The following is a 15450-nucleotide window of genomic DNA, read 5'->3' on the forward strand; positions in this document are numbered from 1 at the left end:
AATAAAATCATGCATATACAACCAATTGATCTTCAATAAGGATGCCAAGAATACACAATGAGAACATGATAATCTCTTCAAGAAGAGGTGTTGGGAAAACTAGATATACACAAGCAAAATAACGAAATTGGTCATTTCTTTATTTTATGTCATACACAAAAATCAACTATAAATGAATTAAAGGTTTAAACATAAGACCTCAAACTGTAAAACGCCTATGAGAAAACATATGAGAAAAGCTTTATGATATTTGTCTTGGCATTTATTTCTTGGATATGAAACAAAAAGCAGAAGCAACAACAAAAACCAAGATAGACAAGTGGGAATACATCAAACTAAAAAGCTTCTACACAGCAAAGGAAACAGTCCACAGAGTGAAATGACAAACTATGGAATGAGAGAAAATATTTCTAAATCTGATAAGGGCTTAATATCCAAAATACATAACAAACTCTTACAAATAAAAAGCAAACAAAACAAAGCAAAAGAACCAAATAACCCAATTAAAAAATAGGCAAAAGAGTTGAATAGACATTTCTCCACAGAGGACATACATATGGCCAATAAATATATGAAATGATGCTCAATATCCTTAGTTATCAGGAAATGCATATCGAAACCACAGTAAGAAGTAACATCACATCTGTTAGAATGGCTATTATTAAAAAATAAAAACACAACAAATGTTGGCAAGTCTTGTACATTGCTGGTGGGAATGTATATTGGTATGGCCATTATGGAAAAAGTATGGAAGTTCCTTTAAAAACTAAAAATAGAGCTACCATATGATGCAGCAACCCCACTTCTGGGTATATATCCAAAAGAATTGAAATAAGGATCTCAAAGAGATACCTGCACTCCCATGTTCACTGAAACATTATTCATAGTAGCTAAGAGATGGAAACAAGCTAAATTTATACCCACAAATGAATGCATAAAGAAAATGTGGTATATGCATACAAAAGAATACTAGTCAACCTTGAATATAAAAGACATCCTGCCACTTGGATTAATACGGATGAAGCTGGAGGACATTATGCTAAAAGGAATAAACTAGTCACAGAAGGACAAATTTTGCATGATTCCACTTAAAGGCAGTATCTAAAATACTCAAACTCAGTGGGAGGTGGAGTAAGATGGCCAAATAGAAGATTCCAGTAATCATCCTCCCTGTGGGAACACCAAATTGAACAACTATCCACACAAAAAAGTACCTTCATTAGAACCAAATAATCAGGTAAGGGATCACAGTACTAGATTTAACTTCATATCACTGAAAGAGGTACTGAAGAAGGTAGGAAAAGCAGTCTTCAATTTCCAATGCCACCACTCCTCCATGCCAGGGCAGTGGCAGAGTGGTGCAAAGAGAGAACCTGTGTGCTTGGGGGAGGCAGAGTGCAAGGACTGTGAGACTTTGCATTAGAACTCAGTGCTCTCCTGCCACAGGGAAAAGCAACATCAGGCAGAACTCAGCTGGTGCCCACAGAGGGAATATTTAGACTAGCTCTAGCCAGAAGGCCATCCCAGTACTTGGAACCTGGGTTCCAGAAAGCCTTGCCACTGCGGGCTAAAGTGCTCTGGGAATCTAAATAAACTTGAAAGGCAGTCTAGGCCATAAGAACTGCAATTCCTATGCAAGTACTCCTGCTGTGCTGGGCTCAGAGTTAGTGGACTTGGGGGACATACAACCTAATAAGACACTAGCTGGGGCAGGCAAGGGAGTGCTTGCACCACCACTCCCACAACTCCAGGCACATAGCTCACAGCTCTGAAAGAAACTCCTTTCTTCTGCTTGAAGAGAGGAGAGGAAGAGTAAAGAAGACGTTGTCTTGCAACTTGGATACCAGCTCACCCACAGTAGGAGAGAGCACTGAGCCAAGTTGTGAGGCCCCATTACAAGACCTGGCTCCCAGACAAAAATCTAGACACAGCCTGGGCCAGAACAGAACTCACAAGCTTAAAGGGAAGAACCCAGTCCTGGCAAGATGAATCATCTGCTGAATAAACAGCGCTTGGGTCCTGAATGGTGCCCAGGCAACACTCAGTGTGGGTTTTGGGTGATACTCAGAGATGTGCTGGCTTAAGGTGGCGAGTGCTGGCTTAATCCAGTACATTCCCAGCTGGTGTGGCTATGGAGAGAGGTTCCTTTTGTTTGAGAAAAGAAGAGGAACGTGTAAAGGGGACTTTGCCTTGCAGCATGGCTACCAGTTCAGCCACAGGGAACAAGAGCACCAAGTAAGCTCTTGGGATCCCTGAATCCAGGCCTTGGCTCTTGGATGTCATTTCTAGACTTATATTGGGCTAGAGAAAAGCCCACTATCCTGTGGGGAGAGTCCCAGGCCTGGCAGCATTCACCACAACAGGCTGAATAGCCCTTGGGCCTTGAGTGAACATTGGTGGTGTCTAGGCAGTACTCGCCATGGCTCTGGGATGTTTGTGGCCACAGGAAGCAACTCCTTTGCTTGTGAAAAGAAAAGGGAAGAGTGTAAATGACTTTGACTTGTGGCTTGGGTCCCAGCTCTGCCACACTAGAATAGAGCACCAGGTACATTTCTAAGGTTTCTAACTCCAGGGCCTGGCTCCTGGATGACATCTCTGGACCTGCCTGTGGACAGGGGAAACTTGCCATCCTGAAGGGAAAAACACAAACCTGGCTGGCTTCACAACATCCAGATTGTAGAGCCATAGGGTCTTGAGTAAATATAGGCAGTAATCAGGTAGTGGTTACTGCAGGCCTTAGGTGAGACCCCCTTAACCTATTGGCTTTAGGTTTGGTCCAGCACAGTGTCAGTGGTGGTGGCCACAGGGTTGCTTGTGTCAGCCTTCCCTCAGCTCCAGGCAGCTCAGCACAGAAAGACAGATTCCAATATTTGGGAGAAAGTAAGGGAAGAGAAAAAGAGTCTCTGCCTGGTAATCCAGAGAATTCTTCCAGATCTTAACCAAGACAACCAAGTCAGTAGAACCACAGTGTTAGTGGTCTTGGGGTGTCTCCTAATGAAGATATGGCTGCAGTGAACAAAAACTTAGAACACGGAAGTCCCTTCAAACACCCAGAAAGCCTTGCCAAGAAGAAAGGCTCCAAACAAGCCCAGACTGTGAAGATTACAAGAAATACTTAACTCTTCAGTGTCCACACACCAATGAACATTCACAAACATCCACCTAGGAAAACATGACCTCACCAAACAAACTAAATAAGACACGAGTGACCAATCCCAGAGTGACAGAGGTATGTGACCTTTCAGACAGATAATTCAAAATAGCTGTATTGAAGAAACCCAAAGAAATTCAAGATAACACAAAGAAGGAATTCAGAATCCTATCAGATAAATTTAACAAAGAGGTTGAAATAATTAAAAAGAACAAAGCAGAAACTCTGGAATCCAAAAATGTGATGGACATACAGAAGAATGCATCAGTCTCTTAACTGCATAATTGATCAAACAGAAAAAAAGAATTATTGAGCTTTGAGATAGATTATTTGAAAATACACGGTGAGAAGAGACAAAAATAAAAAGAATAAAATGAATAAAACATGCATACAAGATCTAGAAAATAGCCTCAGTAAGGGCAAATCTAAGAATTATTGGTCTTAAAGAGGAAGTAGAGAGATAGAGATCAGGATAGACAGCTTGTTCAAAGGGATAATAACAGAGAATGTCCCAAACCTAGAGAAAGATGTCAATATTCAAGCACAAGGAGGTTATAAAACACCAAGCAAATGTAACCTAAATGAGACTACCTTAAGATATGTAATAAACAAATTTCCAAAGGTCACAGATAAAGAAAGGATACTAAACACAGCAAGATAAAAGAAATGAACATGCAAAAACACTCTAATACGTCTGGCAGAAGGCTTTTCAGTGGAAACTTTACAGGCCAGGAGAGAGTGGCATGACATATTTAAAGTGCTGAAGGAAAAAAAAAAACTTTTACCCTGGAATAGCATACCCAGTGATATTATACTTTGAACATGAAAGAAAAATAAAGACTTTCCAGACCAACAAAAGCTGAGGGATTTCAGCAATGCCAGGTCTGTCCTACAAGAAATGCTAAAAGGAGTTCATCAGTCTGAAAGAAAAGAGTGTTAATGCATAATAAGAAATCACCTGAAGGTACAAAATTCACTGGTAGTGGTAAATACACAGAAAAGCACAGAATATCATAGCACTGTAATTATGAATGTGTAAACTACTCATATCTTAAATAGAAAGACTAAAAGATAAATTGATCAAAAATAATAACTACAACTTTTCAACACATAAGACAGTACATTACGACATAAATAGAAATGACAAAAAGTTAAAATGGGGACACAAAGCTAAAGTGTAGTTTTCATTAGTTTTCTTTTTGCTTATTAGTTTGTTTACGCAATTAGTATTAGGCTGCCTTCAGTTTAAAGTAATGGATTACAAGATATTCTTTGTAAGCCTCATGTTAACCTCAAATCAAAAAACATACTACAGATTTACAAAAAATAAAAAGCAAGAAACTAAATCATGCTACCAGAGGAAATCACTTCCACTACAAGGAATACAGGAAGGGAGGAAAGAAGGACGATAAGACCACAAAACAACCAGAAAACAAAAAACAAAATGGCAGGAGTAAATCCTTACATATCAATAATGACACTGAATGTAAATGGACTTAACTCTCTAATCAAAAGACATAGAATGGCTGAATGGATTTAAAAAAACAATAACAAGACACAACAATCTGCTGCTTATAAGAATCACACTTCACCCATAAGGACACATATAGACTGAAAATAAAGGGATGAAAAAATATGTTCCATGCAAATAGAAACCGAAAAAGAGCAAGAGTAAGTATACTTATTTGAGACAAAATAGATTTTAAGACAAAAACTATAAAAAGAAACAAAGAACTTTTCTTAATGATAAAAGTGTCAATTCAGAAAGAGGTTATAACAATTATATGTGCAACCAACACTAGAGCACCCAGATACCTAAAGCAAATATTATTATTGCTAAGAGAGAGATACATCCCAATAAAATAATAGATGGAGACCTCCCATTTTAGCATGAGACAGATCATCCACACAAAAAATCAACAAAGAAACATTATACTTAATCTGCACTATAGACCAAATGAACTTAATAGATATTTACAGAACACTTCATTCAAAAGCTACAGAAGACACATTCTTCTCTTTAGCACATGAATTATTCTCCAAGATAGGACAATATAAGTCTTAAAAATTCAAAAACAATCAAATTACATCAAGTATCTTTTCTGACCACAATAGAATAAAACTAGAAATTAATTACAAGAAGAATTTTGGAAACTATACGAACACACAGAAATGAAACAACATGCTTCTGAATGATCAGTGGGGCAATGAAGAAATGAAGAAGGAAACTGAAAAATTTATTGAAACAAATGAAAATGGAAACACAATATACCAAAATCTGTGAGATATAGCCAAAGCAGTACTAAAAGGAAATTGTATAGCTATAAGCACCTACATCAAAAAAGTAGAAAAACTTTAAATAAACAACCTAATGATGCATCTTAAAGAACTACTAAAGCAAAAACAAACCAAACCCGAAAATAGTAGAAAAAATAACAATAAAGATCAGAGTAGAAATAAATGAAATTTAAACAAAAATACAATAAAAAGATTGATGAAATAAAAAGTTGGTTTTTAAAACAGATTTTAAAAATAGACCAACTTTTAGCCAGACTAATCAAGATAAAAAGAGAGAAGACACAAATAAATAAAATTAGAGATGAAAAAGACATTACTACTAATTCCACAGAAATTAAAGGAATCATTAGAGACTACTATGGGCAACTATATACCAATAAACTGGAAAACCTAGAAGAAATTGATAAATTCCTACACGTGTACAACCTACGAAGATTGAACCATGAAGAAATTCAAAAGCTGAACAAACCAATAACAAGTAACGAGACTCAAGCTGTAATAAAGTCTCCAGTAACAAAAATCCTGGGACCCGATGGCTTCACTGCTGAACTTTACCAAACATTTAAAGAATTAATACCAATCCTATTCAAGCTATTCTGAAAAATAGAGGAAGAGGAGGGAATGAATACTTCTGAACTCATTCTATGAAACCAGTATTACCATGATGCAAAAACCAAAGACATATCAAAAAAGTAAGGGTACAAGTTAATAAGTTAATATTCCTAATGAAAATTGATGCAAAAATCCTCAAAATTCTAGTAAACTGAATTCAACAACACATTAAAAATATTATTCGTCATGAACCAAGTGAGGTTATCCCAGAATGTAATTATGGTTCAACATATAAAAATCAATCGACGTGATACATCATACTAACAGAATGTAGGACAAAAAACATATGATCATTTCAATTGATGCTGAACAGGCATTTGATGAAGTTCAACAATCCTTCATGATGAAAACCCTCAAAAAACTGGTAATAGAAGGAATGTACCACAACACAGTAAAAGTCACACATGACAGACTCACAGCTAGTATCATAATGAATGGGGAAATACTGAAAGCCTTTCCTTTAAGATGTGGAACATGACAAGGATGCCCACTTTCATGAGTATCATTCAACATAGTACTGGAAGTCCTATTTAGACCAATAAGACAAAAGAAATAAAGGGCATCTGAATTTAAAAGGAAGAAGTCAAATTATCCTTGTTTGCAGATGCTATGATCTTATATTTGGAAAACTATGAGAACTGGTAAACAAATTCAGTAACATTACGGGATACGAAATCAGTAGCATTTCTATATGCCAAAGTGAACAATCTGAAAAAGAAATTTTTAAAAATCGCATTTAAAATATCCACACATAAAATTAAGTACCTAGGAATAAATGAACTAAATTAAAGGTCTATATAATTAAAACTATAAAACACTGATGAAATAGATTGAATAGGACAAAACAATGAAAAGATAATCCATGTTTGTTAGGATTGCTACAAGCAGCAATCCTAAAATTTATACAGAACCACAAAAGATGCAGAATAGCTAAAGCTATCTTAAGCAAAAAGAACAAAACTGGAGGAATCACATTACCTGACTTCAAATTATACTACAGAGCTATAGTAAACAAAACAGCATAGTAAACAAAGCATTTTGGCATTAAAATAGACACATAAATTAATGGAACGAATAGAGAACCAATTCTGAATGAATATCCAGAAACAAATCCACACGCCTACACTGAATTCATTTTCAACAAAGGTGCCAAGAACATACGCTGGGGTAAAGACAGTCTCTTTAATAAATGGTGCTGGGAAAACTGGATTTGTATATGCAGAGAATGAAACTAGATCCCTATTCATCACCATATACAAAAAGCAAATCCAAATAAATTAAGAACTCAAATATAAGACTTCAAGCTAATAAACTACTAATAGAAAACATTGGGGGAAACTCTCCAGTACATTTATCTGGGCAAAGGTTTCTTAAGTAATACCCCAGAAGCACAGGACCAAAGAAAAAATGGACAAATAGGATCATATCAAGTTAAACAGCTTATGCACAGCAAAGGAAATAATCAATAAAGTGTACAGACAATTCACAAAATGGGAGAATATATTTGCAAACTACCCATCTGACAAGGGATTAATAACCAGAATATATACGGAGCTCAAACAATAGGAAAAAAATCTAGTAATTCAATTTAAAAATGGGTCAAATATCTGAGTAGACATTTCTCAATAGAAGGCATACAAATTGCAAACAGGTGTATAAAAACATGCTCAACATAACTGATAATCAGAGAAATGCAAATCAAAACTATAGTGAGATATTATCTCACCCCAGAAAAATGGATTTTATCCAAAAGACAGGCAATAACAAATGCTGGTGAGTATGTGGAGGAAACAGAACTCTTGTACACTGTTGGTTGGAATGCAAATTAGTACAACCACCATAAAGAACACTTTGGAGGTTCCTCAAAAAACTAAAAGTAGAGCTACCATATAATCTAGCAATCTCACTGCTATATATATACCCCAAATAAAGGAATTCGGTATATTGAAGAGGTATCTGCATTCCCATGTTTGCTGCAGTACTGCTCACAATAGCCAAGATCTGGAAGCAACCTAAGTGTCCATCAACAAATGAACAGATAAAGAAAATGTGGTACATATACACAATGGAGTACTACTCAGCCATAGAAAAGAATGGCATCCTGTCATTTGCAACAACATGGATGGAACTGGAGGTCATTATGTTAAGTGAAATAAGCCAGGCACAGAAACAAACTTTGCATGCTCTCACTTATTTGTTGGAGCTAAAAATTAAAATAATTGAACTCATGGAAATAGAGACCAGAATGATGGTTACTAGAGTCTGGGACAGGTAGTGGGAGGTTGGGGGAAGTGGGGATAGTGAATGGGTACAAAAAATATAGTTCAATAGAATGAAAAAGAGCTGGTGTCTGGTAGCATAGCAGTGTGACTACAGTCAACAATAACTTATTGCACATTTAGAAATAACTAAAAGAATATAATTGGATTGTCACACAAAGAAATGACAAATGCTTGAGATGAGAGATACTCCATTTTCCCTGAGATGTGTTTATTACATATTGTATGCCTGTATTAAACTATCTCCTGTATCCCACAAATATATACATCTACTATGTACCCATAAATATTAAATACAAAAAAATACAATAAAATTGTCAAACTCATAGAATGAAAGAGTAAAGTGGTGATTCTTAGGGGCTGGGGGACTGGGAAATGTGCAGTTGTTTTTAATTTGTATAAAGTTTCAGTAGTCAAGATGATTAATATCTACAAATATGCTGTACAATATTGTGGCTTTAGTTAACAATACTGCATTGTACAACTAGATATTTGTTGAAAGGGTTGATTTCACGTTGTGTTCTTACCACAATTAATAAAATAAAATAAAATGAAATGAAATAAAATAAAATAAAATAAGCTGAGTGAACCCTAAAGAGGATAAACATAAAAAAGTCCAAGCCCAGACATATTATATTCAAACTGCTTATAACTAAATACAGAGAAAAATTTGAAACTGCAATTTTAAAAATGCCATTTACAATAGCTCCTAAAACTGAAAATGTTTGGTACAAACCTAACAAAGCATGTGCAGAATGTATATACTGAAAATGACAAAACACTGATGAAACAAATCCAAGAAGACCTAAATAAATGGACATACTGTGTTCATGAACAGAAGAGTCATTATAGTAATGATGTCAATTCTCCCTCAAAGAGATCTATAGATTAACACAATATCAACCTAAATCCCAGCAGAAATTTGTATAGATATAGACATGCTAATATTCAAATTTACATGTAAAGACACAAGAACTAGAATAGCTCATTACATTTTGACAAAGAAAAACAAAGTTAGAGGAATCACACTACTTAATTTTAAAAGTTACTATAAAGCTAGAGTAATCAAGTCAGAGCAGTGTTTGTAAAGGGATAGATACACAAATCAATGGAATCTAACAAATAGGACAGATATGCACCTACATGAATATGGCCATTTGATATTTTTACAAAGATACACAGGCAATTCAGTGGAGAAAAGGTTGTCTTTTGAACAAATATTGCTGGAACCTTTGAAAATGAATCTTAACCTGAATTTCACACCTTATATAAAGACCAACTCAAAATAATTAATATATGTAAATGTAAAAACTAAAACATTAAACTTTTAGGGAAAAAAAAAACCTTAAAACTGACACCAAAGCACAACACATGCAAGAAAAAAAAATGACAAATTTGACTTCATCAAATTTGAAAACTTTTTTCTGCCCAAGGCACTGTAAAGTGAATGAAAAGACCCAGTAATGATGTACAGAAAATATTTTCAAATCACGTATCTGATAAAGGACTAGTATCCAGAAAATGTATTTTTTTTTTAAACTCTGAAAACTCAATAGTAAGGAAACAACCACATTAAAAGATGGGCAAAGAACTTAAACGGATGCTTCATCAAAGAAGTTATGGCAAATAAGGACACAAACAGGTGTTAATTATTAGCTATTAGACAAATTATTAGCTGTCAGACAATGAGATATCACTATACAACTATCTGATCAGCTGAAATAAAGAATAATGACAATACCAAATGTTGTCAATGATAAAATTATTACAGGGTTCAGGTGATGACGGCCTGAACTCCTTAATAAACTTTTTCATCTCATGTTTCACCCACTGATGATCCTTGCCTGGATCTGTTACATCATTGGAGGTTGTAAAATAGTGATTTTCTACATTTATTTCTGGAATTTTTTCTACATTTACCAACTGTATTTCTTGCAAAAAGAACTTTCTCTTATCAAACTAGGGCTTTCTTGTTGTTCTGAAAGTTTGTACAAAAAAAGCAGAATAAAATACTGATTTTTTTTTCTTTTGACTGCTAATTGTCAGAATAAGGAGTCGATGTTCTATTTACCTTAAATGGTATTCAACGAGGTTTCATTCTTTGGTAGTAGGGGGATCCCTCTCTATCGGTATCATTAATCAACTCATGCATTTTTATATAGTCAATGTGTTTTCATCATTCAAAGTTACTATTATTGTTTGACGCTCCTGTGTACTTTTTTTTTTTTTTGTATTTTTGATAGAGAGGGGGTTTCACCGTGTTAGCCAGGATGGTCTCGATCTCCTGACCTCGTGATCCGCCCACCTCGGCCTCCCAAAGTGCTGGGATTACAGGCGTGAGCCACCACACCTGGCCTCCTGTGTACTTTTGACATTAGACTTTGATGGTACCCCTGCTCTCTGACACAGTATGTCACAATCTCATCTTATTTGTTTTTTTATCTCAAACTTGGAATTAGCTATTCCCCCCAAGGAGTCCTGGTACCTTTTACGTGGGATAGTATTTACAGACTTTTTGTGTGTCATTTTGTATTTTTTATTAGACTATTTTAAAGGAAAAATTGTACTCTCAATGTTCATTTAAATTATGGAAGTTTTATTATAATGTTACTTAAATATGAACAACAGTAGAGCCATATATATATGAATGCTTTGTTTAGGTACACATGGACATAAAGATGAGAACAGACACTGAGGACTACTGGAGAGGAGAGAGAAGGAGGGCGGGCAAGTGCTAAAAAACTACCTGTTAGGTACTATGTTCACTACCTGAGGGATGGGATCATTCATACACCAAACTTCAGCATCACGCAATATACCCAGGTGACAAGCCCCCATATGTATCTCCTGAATATAAAACAAAAGTTGAAATTTTAAAATAAAATAGAAAAAAATGAATGCTTTGGGCTTATGATGCCTATATAATTATAAAACCACACAATAAACAACAAAACCAATAATTTAACAGCATGAATTTCATGTTATGCATTATATTGTTTTGCTGAAATTAAATTGCAGCTCACAACATGAACATGACTCCGTATTGGCATATTGAATGTGGTTTGCCTTATTGTACACTATAGGCTGACTCGCTTCCCCCACCACTCTATTCTAACTACCAAGAAATTGTATTATGTATAGTGAACCTGATAGAATCACGTAATTTAAAAACAAAGTATGACACCTTCACTTCAAATCAGCTCAAAACAATTAAAATACTACTATCTGTTGTCAATGTGCTGTAAATACAAATGTGAGTGTTGATAATGTATGACAGTATTTAGTTATAAGGAGGTTTTCTAGATAACCCAGAATATCCTCATGTTAATTTACTTTAGATTATCTCCTTGGGAGTTGCCCAGGTTACAGTGAAAGCAGGGTATGAGTTTTCCTAGATGAGGCTGAGATTGAAGATAATATAGTTGACGACAAACTGTGAGTCCAGAGGCAGAAGGGACAGCAATTTTTAAATGTACCATAGCAAAACACTATTAGTTGGCCAGGATTACCAAGGCTAGTAGAGGGAGTGAAGTGAACCACCTACACAACAAAGAAGCTACAAATTACAAAGTTTATAGCACCTAATTAACATTATTGGTCTTGAGACTAATATGAAACTTCAAAAATGTTAACACATGCATATAAAAACAATACTATTTTCCAAAATAGCATAAACAGCCAGCTCTAACAGTTTTTTTTTTCCCATTTATTAGTCAGTTTCTTCCTTTAAATAAGTATTGGCCAAATATCTAAAGGACATATGTTGGATGGTCTCCCCATTGTTCCCCAGCCGGGATTACCAAAACTCTCTTTTTGTACTTGTCTGGGTGTTATCCTTGACTTCTAGTGGAAACTGATAGCAATGTTTAAGCAGGCGAGTAAAATAATCAGTTTTGTTTGTTTTGTTATGCAAGTGAATTCAGTGATGATGTAGACTCTACACTGTAAAAGATACCAAGTGGAGCAGAGAAATAAGTCAGAAGACTATTACTACTGTCTCATTGGTGAGGGCCTCAACTGAAGTGAAAATGGAATGGGGAGAATCGACTTGATATATTTTTCTGATTTTGTCATTTTTGATTTGGGAATTTGGTGAGTAAATGGACACAGAGGAACTAGTTAGCAAGGTGTTGCAATAATCCAGTTAAGAAGACATGTGAACCTGAACAAGGTAATGATATTAGGTAAAAGGGGGATTAATTCCACGGATATTAAAGAGGAAGAATTCTCAGGATATTTTCATTGACTAGATGTTTGGATAAAGAGGGAAGAGCAAGGATGGCCTTCAGGTTTTAAAAATTATCTCCCACAGTGTACCATTCACAAAGGTGATTGATGTAAAAACCCCACATCTTTCTCAGCTTTCTTCTTTGAGTGTCCTGTTGGAATTGCCATGGGACAAGACCATTATTTGCCAGGCTATCCAACACAGAAAAATATCATGTATGAGGACACACTCATAAAAACATCTTTCTTCTTCTAGAATGGAAAATAAAAGCTTAAGTAAATGAAACCTACAGAGGTGGGCAAACTATGGCCCACAAGCCAAATCTGGACTGCTGCCTGTTATTCTATGGCCTATGACTAAGATGATTTTTACATTTTTAATTGTAGAAAAAATTCAAAGAAGAATAATTTTTCACTGAGCATTAAGATGAAATAAAATTCAAATGTCAGCGTTCATAAATAAAGTTCTACTGGAACACAGCCATGCTCACTTATCTCTCCCTGGAACTCAAAAGTAAGGAAAACAAATATTTTACCATCATTACACATGCACATACACATACATACCACATGTGCGCACACGAGCATGCTCCTTCTCTGTGCCCACTGTGTACGGGCTTTGCAGAAATTGCATTTCTTGCAGAGAAACTTTGAACCTCATACTGGAAGGTAATTTACCAATCTCTTATCTATCTATTTATCATACTTCACGTTTTAGTAATAACTGAATTTCACCCTTTTCAAGCTTGGAAATTGTATCTCCTCATTCTGCTGAACGTGTCTATGGCCACTTTGGGGCTACAATGGCAGAGCAGAGTAGTTGTGACAGAGACGCTATAGCCCTCAAAAAATATTTTGCTTACTACTATTTATTTACAAAAATAAAATATTTACTATCCGGCCCTTTATAGGGAAAGTTTGCCGACTCCTGGTCTACTATGAGCCAGGTACTGTGCTAGGACTTTCACATCTTCTATAATTTTATCAAAAACTTTAGTGGTATATTAGGTTATAGAGACCTGAAGAATGTATCTAGAATCGAGAATAATAACATGCTTTATTTGTAAATATTCAAATGATTTGCAAAGATAAAGAGTTACTTTCTTTAGGATCCTATCCTTTCCCTGCTTAAACACTGTTATTGATTCCAAATGCTTATAGAATTAAAGCTAAAATAGGCAAAACATAAGACCCTTTGCTTACGCAATCTAGTCCCCACCTACCTTTCATTACATCTCATCACTGTTTTCCCCATCCCTCACCCAACAAATTTCTCACTGTCCTCCCACTTTTTGCAGACAGAAGCTGAAAGTGACACATTCATGAGATATTTAGTGTCCACTTCATTGAGGTCCCTTGTTCATCTTTTCCTTTCTATACCTTTCTTCACTCTCCTTCACTTTCTTCATCGAATTGTCTACCATTACAAAATAGAAAAGAAATGAAGGGAGGGAGGAAGGGAAACTGCAACACACACAGGTTTTATTGGGGTGAGGCATACCTCTTATCACTCTGGTCAGTCTAATTTGTCAAATCCTCGAGGGTAGGGACGATACATTTTTTTTTTTTAACGTCGTCCAACATCTATTAGAGGTTCAGTCATTGATTATCCCCCTCCCTTTCTTCGTTTCCCTTGGGAAACCTGGAAAACAGAAAATCTTCCCACAGAAACTCCTCAGGGGCGCGCCGAGATCTGGGCTTGCGCACTTGGACTTGGCCGGCGCTCAGCCCCCGCCGCAAGCCGGCGGGGTCTCGCACTAACCTAGCGCGGGCGCCTCGATCTCCCGCGCGCGCGCGTGCGCGAGACCCCCCTTTGGCCCTCTACCCTGCAGCAAGGGTAGCGTGACGTAATGCAACCTCAGCATGTCAGCAGCAATATAAAGGAGAACGAGGCGGCGCGCCTCCCAGACGCAGAGTAGATTGTGATTGGCTCGGGCTGCGGAACCTCGGAAACCCGAATGTGAGGACCTTAAGGGATCCACAGCTGCCGCCCCCCGCAGCCATCCAGAGCGCGGTCACAGTCCGACTGGCGGCACGGAGGCGGCGGCGGCGGCGGCAGCGGCGGCGGCAGCTGTAGCTGCAGCAGCAGGTAAGGAGACTCCTGACGAGAAACTAGAGGGACGTGGATCCACCGCGTTCAGTGTCTCTTGTCTGAGGGGAGGAGAGGCTCACACCCAGCGTGTAGCGTAGGGCGAAGGGAACAATGGAAGTGGCGTCCAGTCCCTGAGCTTTCCTCCCGCCTCGGGCGGAGTTTTCTCTTCAGCCGCAGCCGCAGCCGTGGGCTGGAGGAATTGAGGGAAGTAAGGATTTTCCCCTTTAGCCAACCTCCTCTTTCCCTAGGCCAGAGCCCCAGGGAGCTAGAGCCGTCGTTGAGACCGTCGGTGGTTTAGGGTGACGGGAAAATGGCGGAAAACAAAACGGTGAAGTGAAGAATGCAGCGTCCCCCTGGCATTTTCTCTCAGCTATCCCTCCACCCCATATTCCTTTCACTGGCGCCCCAGTCGCCTCGCCCCCGCCCCCTGACCGAGCTAATAGTAACCTTTGGAATGCGCGAGGGATGGCGGCGTGTGCGAGGAAGTGGCACCGAATCGGCATTTTAGGGGATTGGGAGCCGTCAGAGCCTGGGAGTTGGGGGGAGGGGGGGGGCGTGTGCGACAACTGTCGCCTACACTAAAACACCACCATTTTGGTTCCCAACCGTCTCCCACGTAGCGGGGCAGAGGAAGCTGGAGGAGGCTGAGGGGCTGGGCAGCACGGCGTGGGTAGCAGCGGTGGCGACCGCTGCACCAAGTGAGAGGAGGGAGGAGGGGAAAGGGTATTCTTGTCTCATCGGTCTCTTCCTTTCTACTGCGAAGGTTCTCTTGTTAGGTTTAAGATCTAGTC

At 37.7% G+C, this 15450-nt stretch overlaps 2 protein-coding genes across 11 annotated transcripts in view; one reads left to right on the forward strand and one right to left on the reverse strand.

Annotated features, from left to right (window-relative positions):
• Window positions 1–11152, reverse strand: part of SATL1 (spermidine/spermine N1-acetyl transferase like 1) — a 143275-nt gene extending 132123 nt beyond the window's left edge. Inside the window, exon 1 of the mRNA XM_054470643.1 lies at window positions 11110–11152. The gene's annotated coding sequence lies outside the window, so the exon portion shown is untranslated. The remainder of the gene's footprint in view (window positions 1–11109) is intronic.
• Window positions 11153–14389: 3237 nt separating this feature from the next.
• Window positions 14390–15450, forward strand: part of ZNF711 (zinc finger protein 711) — a 29127-nt gene continuing 28066 nt past the window's right edge. For 4 of the 10 annotated variants that reach the window (XM_054470652.2, XM_054470653.2, XM_054470655.2 and 1 more), the window contains exon 1: window positions 14403–14656. The gene's annotated coding sequence lies outside the window, so the exon portion shown is untranslated. Of the gene's footprint in view, window positions 14657–15450 lie in introns of all 10 variants that reach the window. The other 6 variants (XM_054470647.2, XM_054470650.2, XM_054470651.2 and 3 more) reach the window with 3 other exon arrangements.

This window comes from Pongo pygmaeus, chromosome X, assembly GCF_028885625.2.
Source record: "Pongo pygmaeus isolate AG05252 chromosome X, NHGRI_mPonPyg2-v2.0_pri, whole genome shotgun sequence".
In the NCBI taxonomy this organism is placed as follows: domain Eukaryota; kingdom Metazoa; phylum Chordata; class Mammalia; order Primates; family Hominidae; genus Pongo; species Pongo pygmaeus.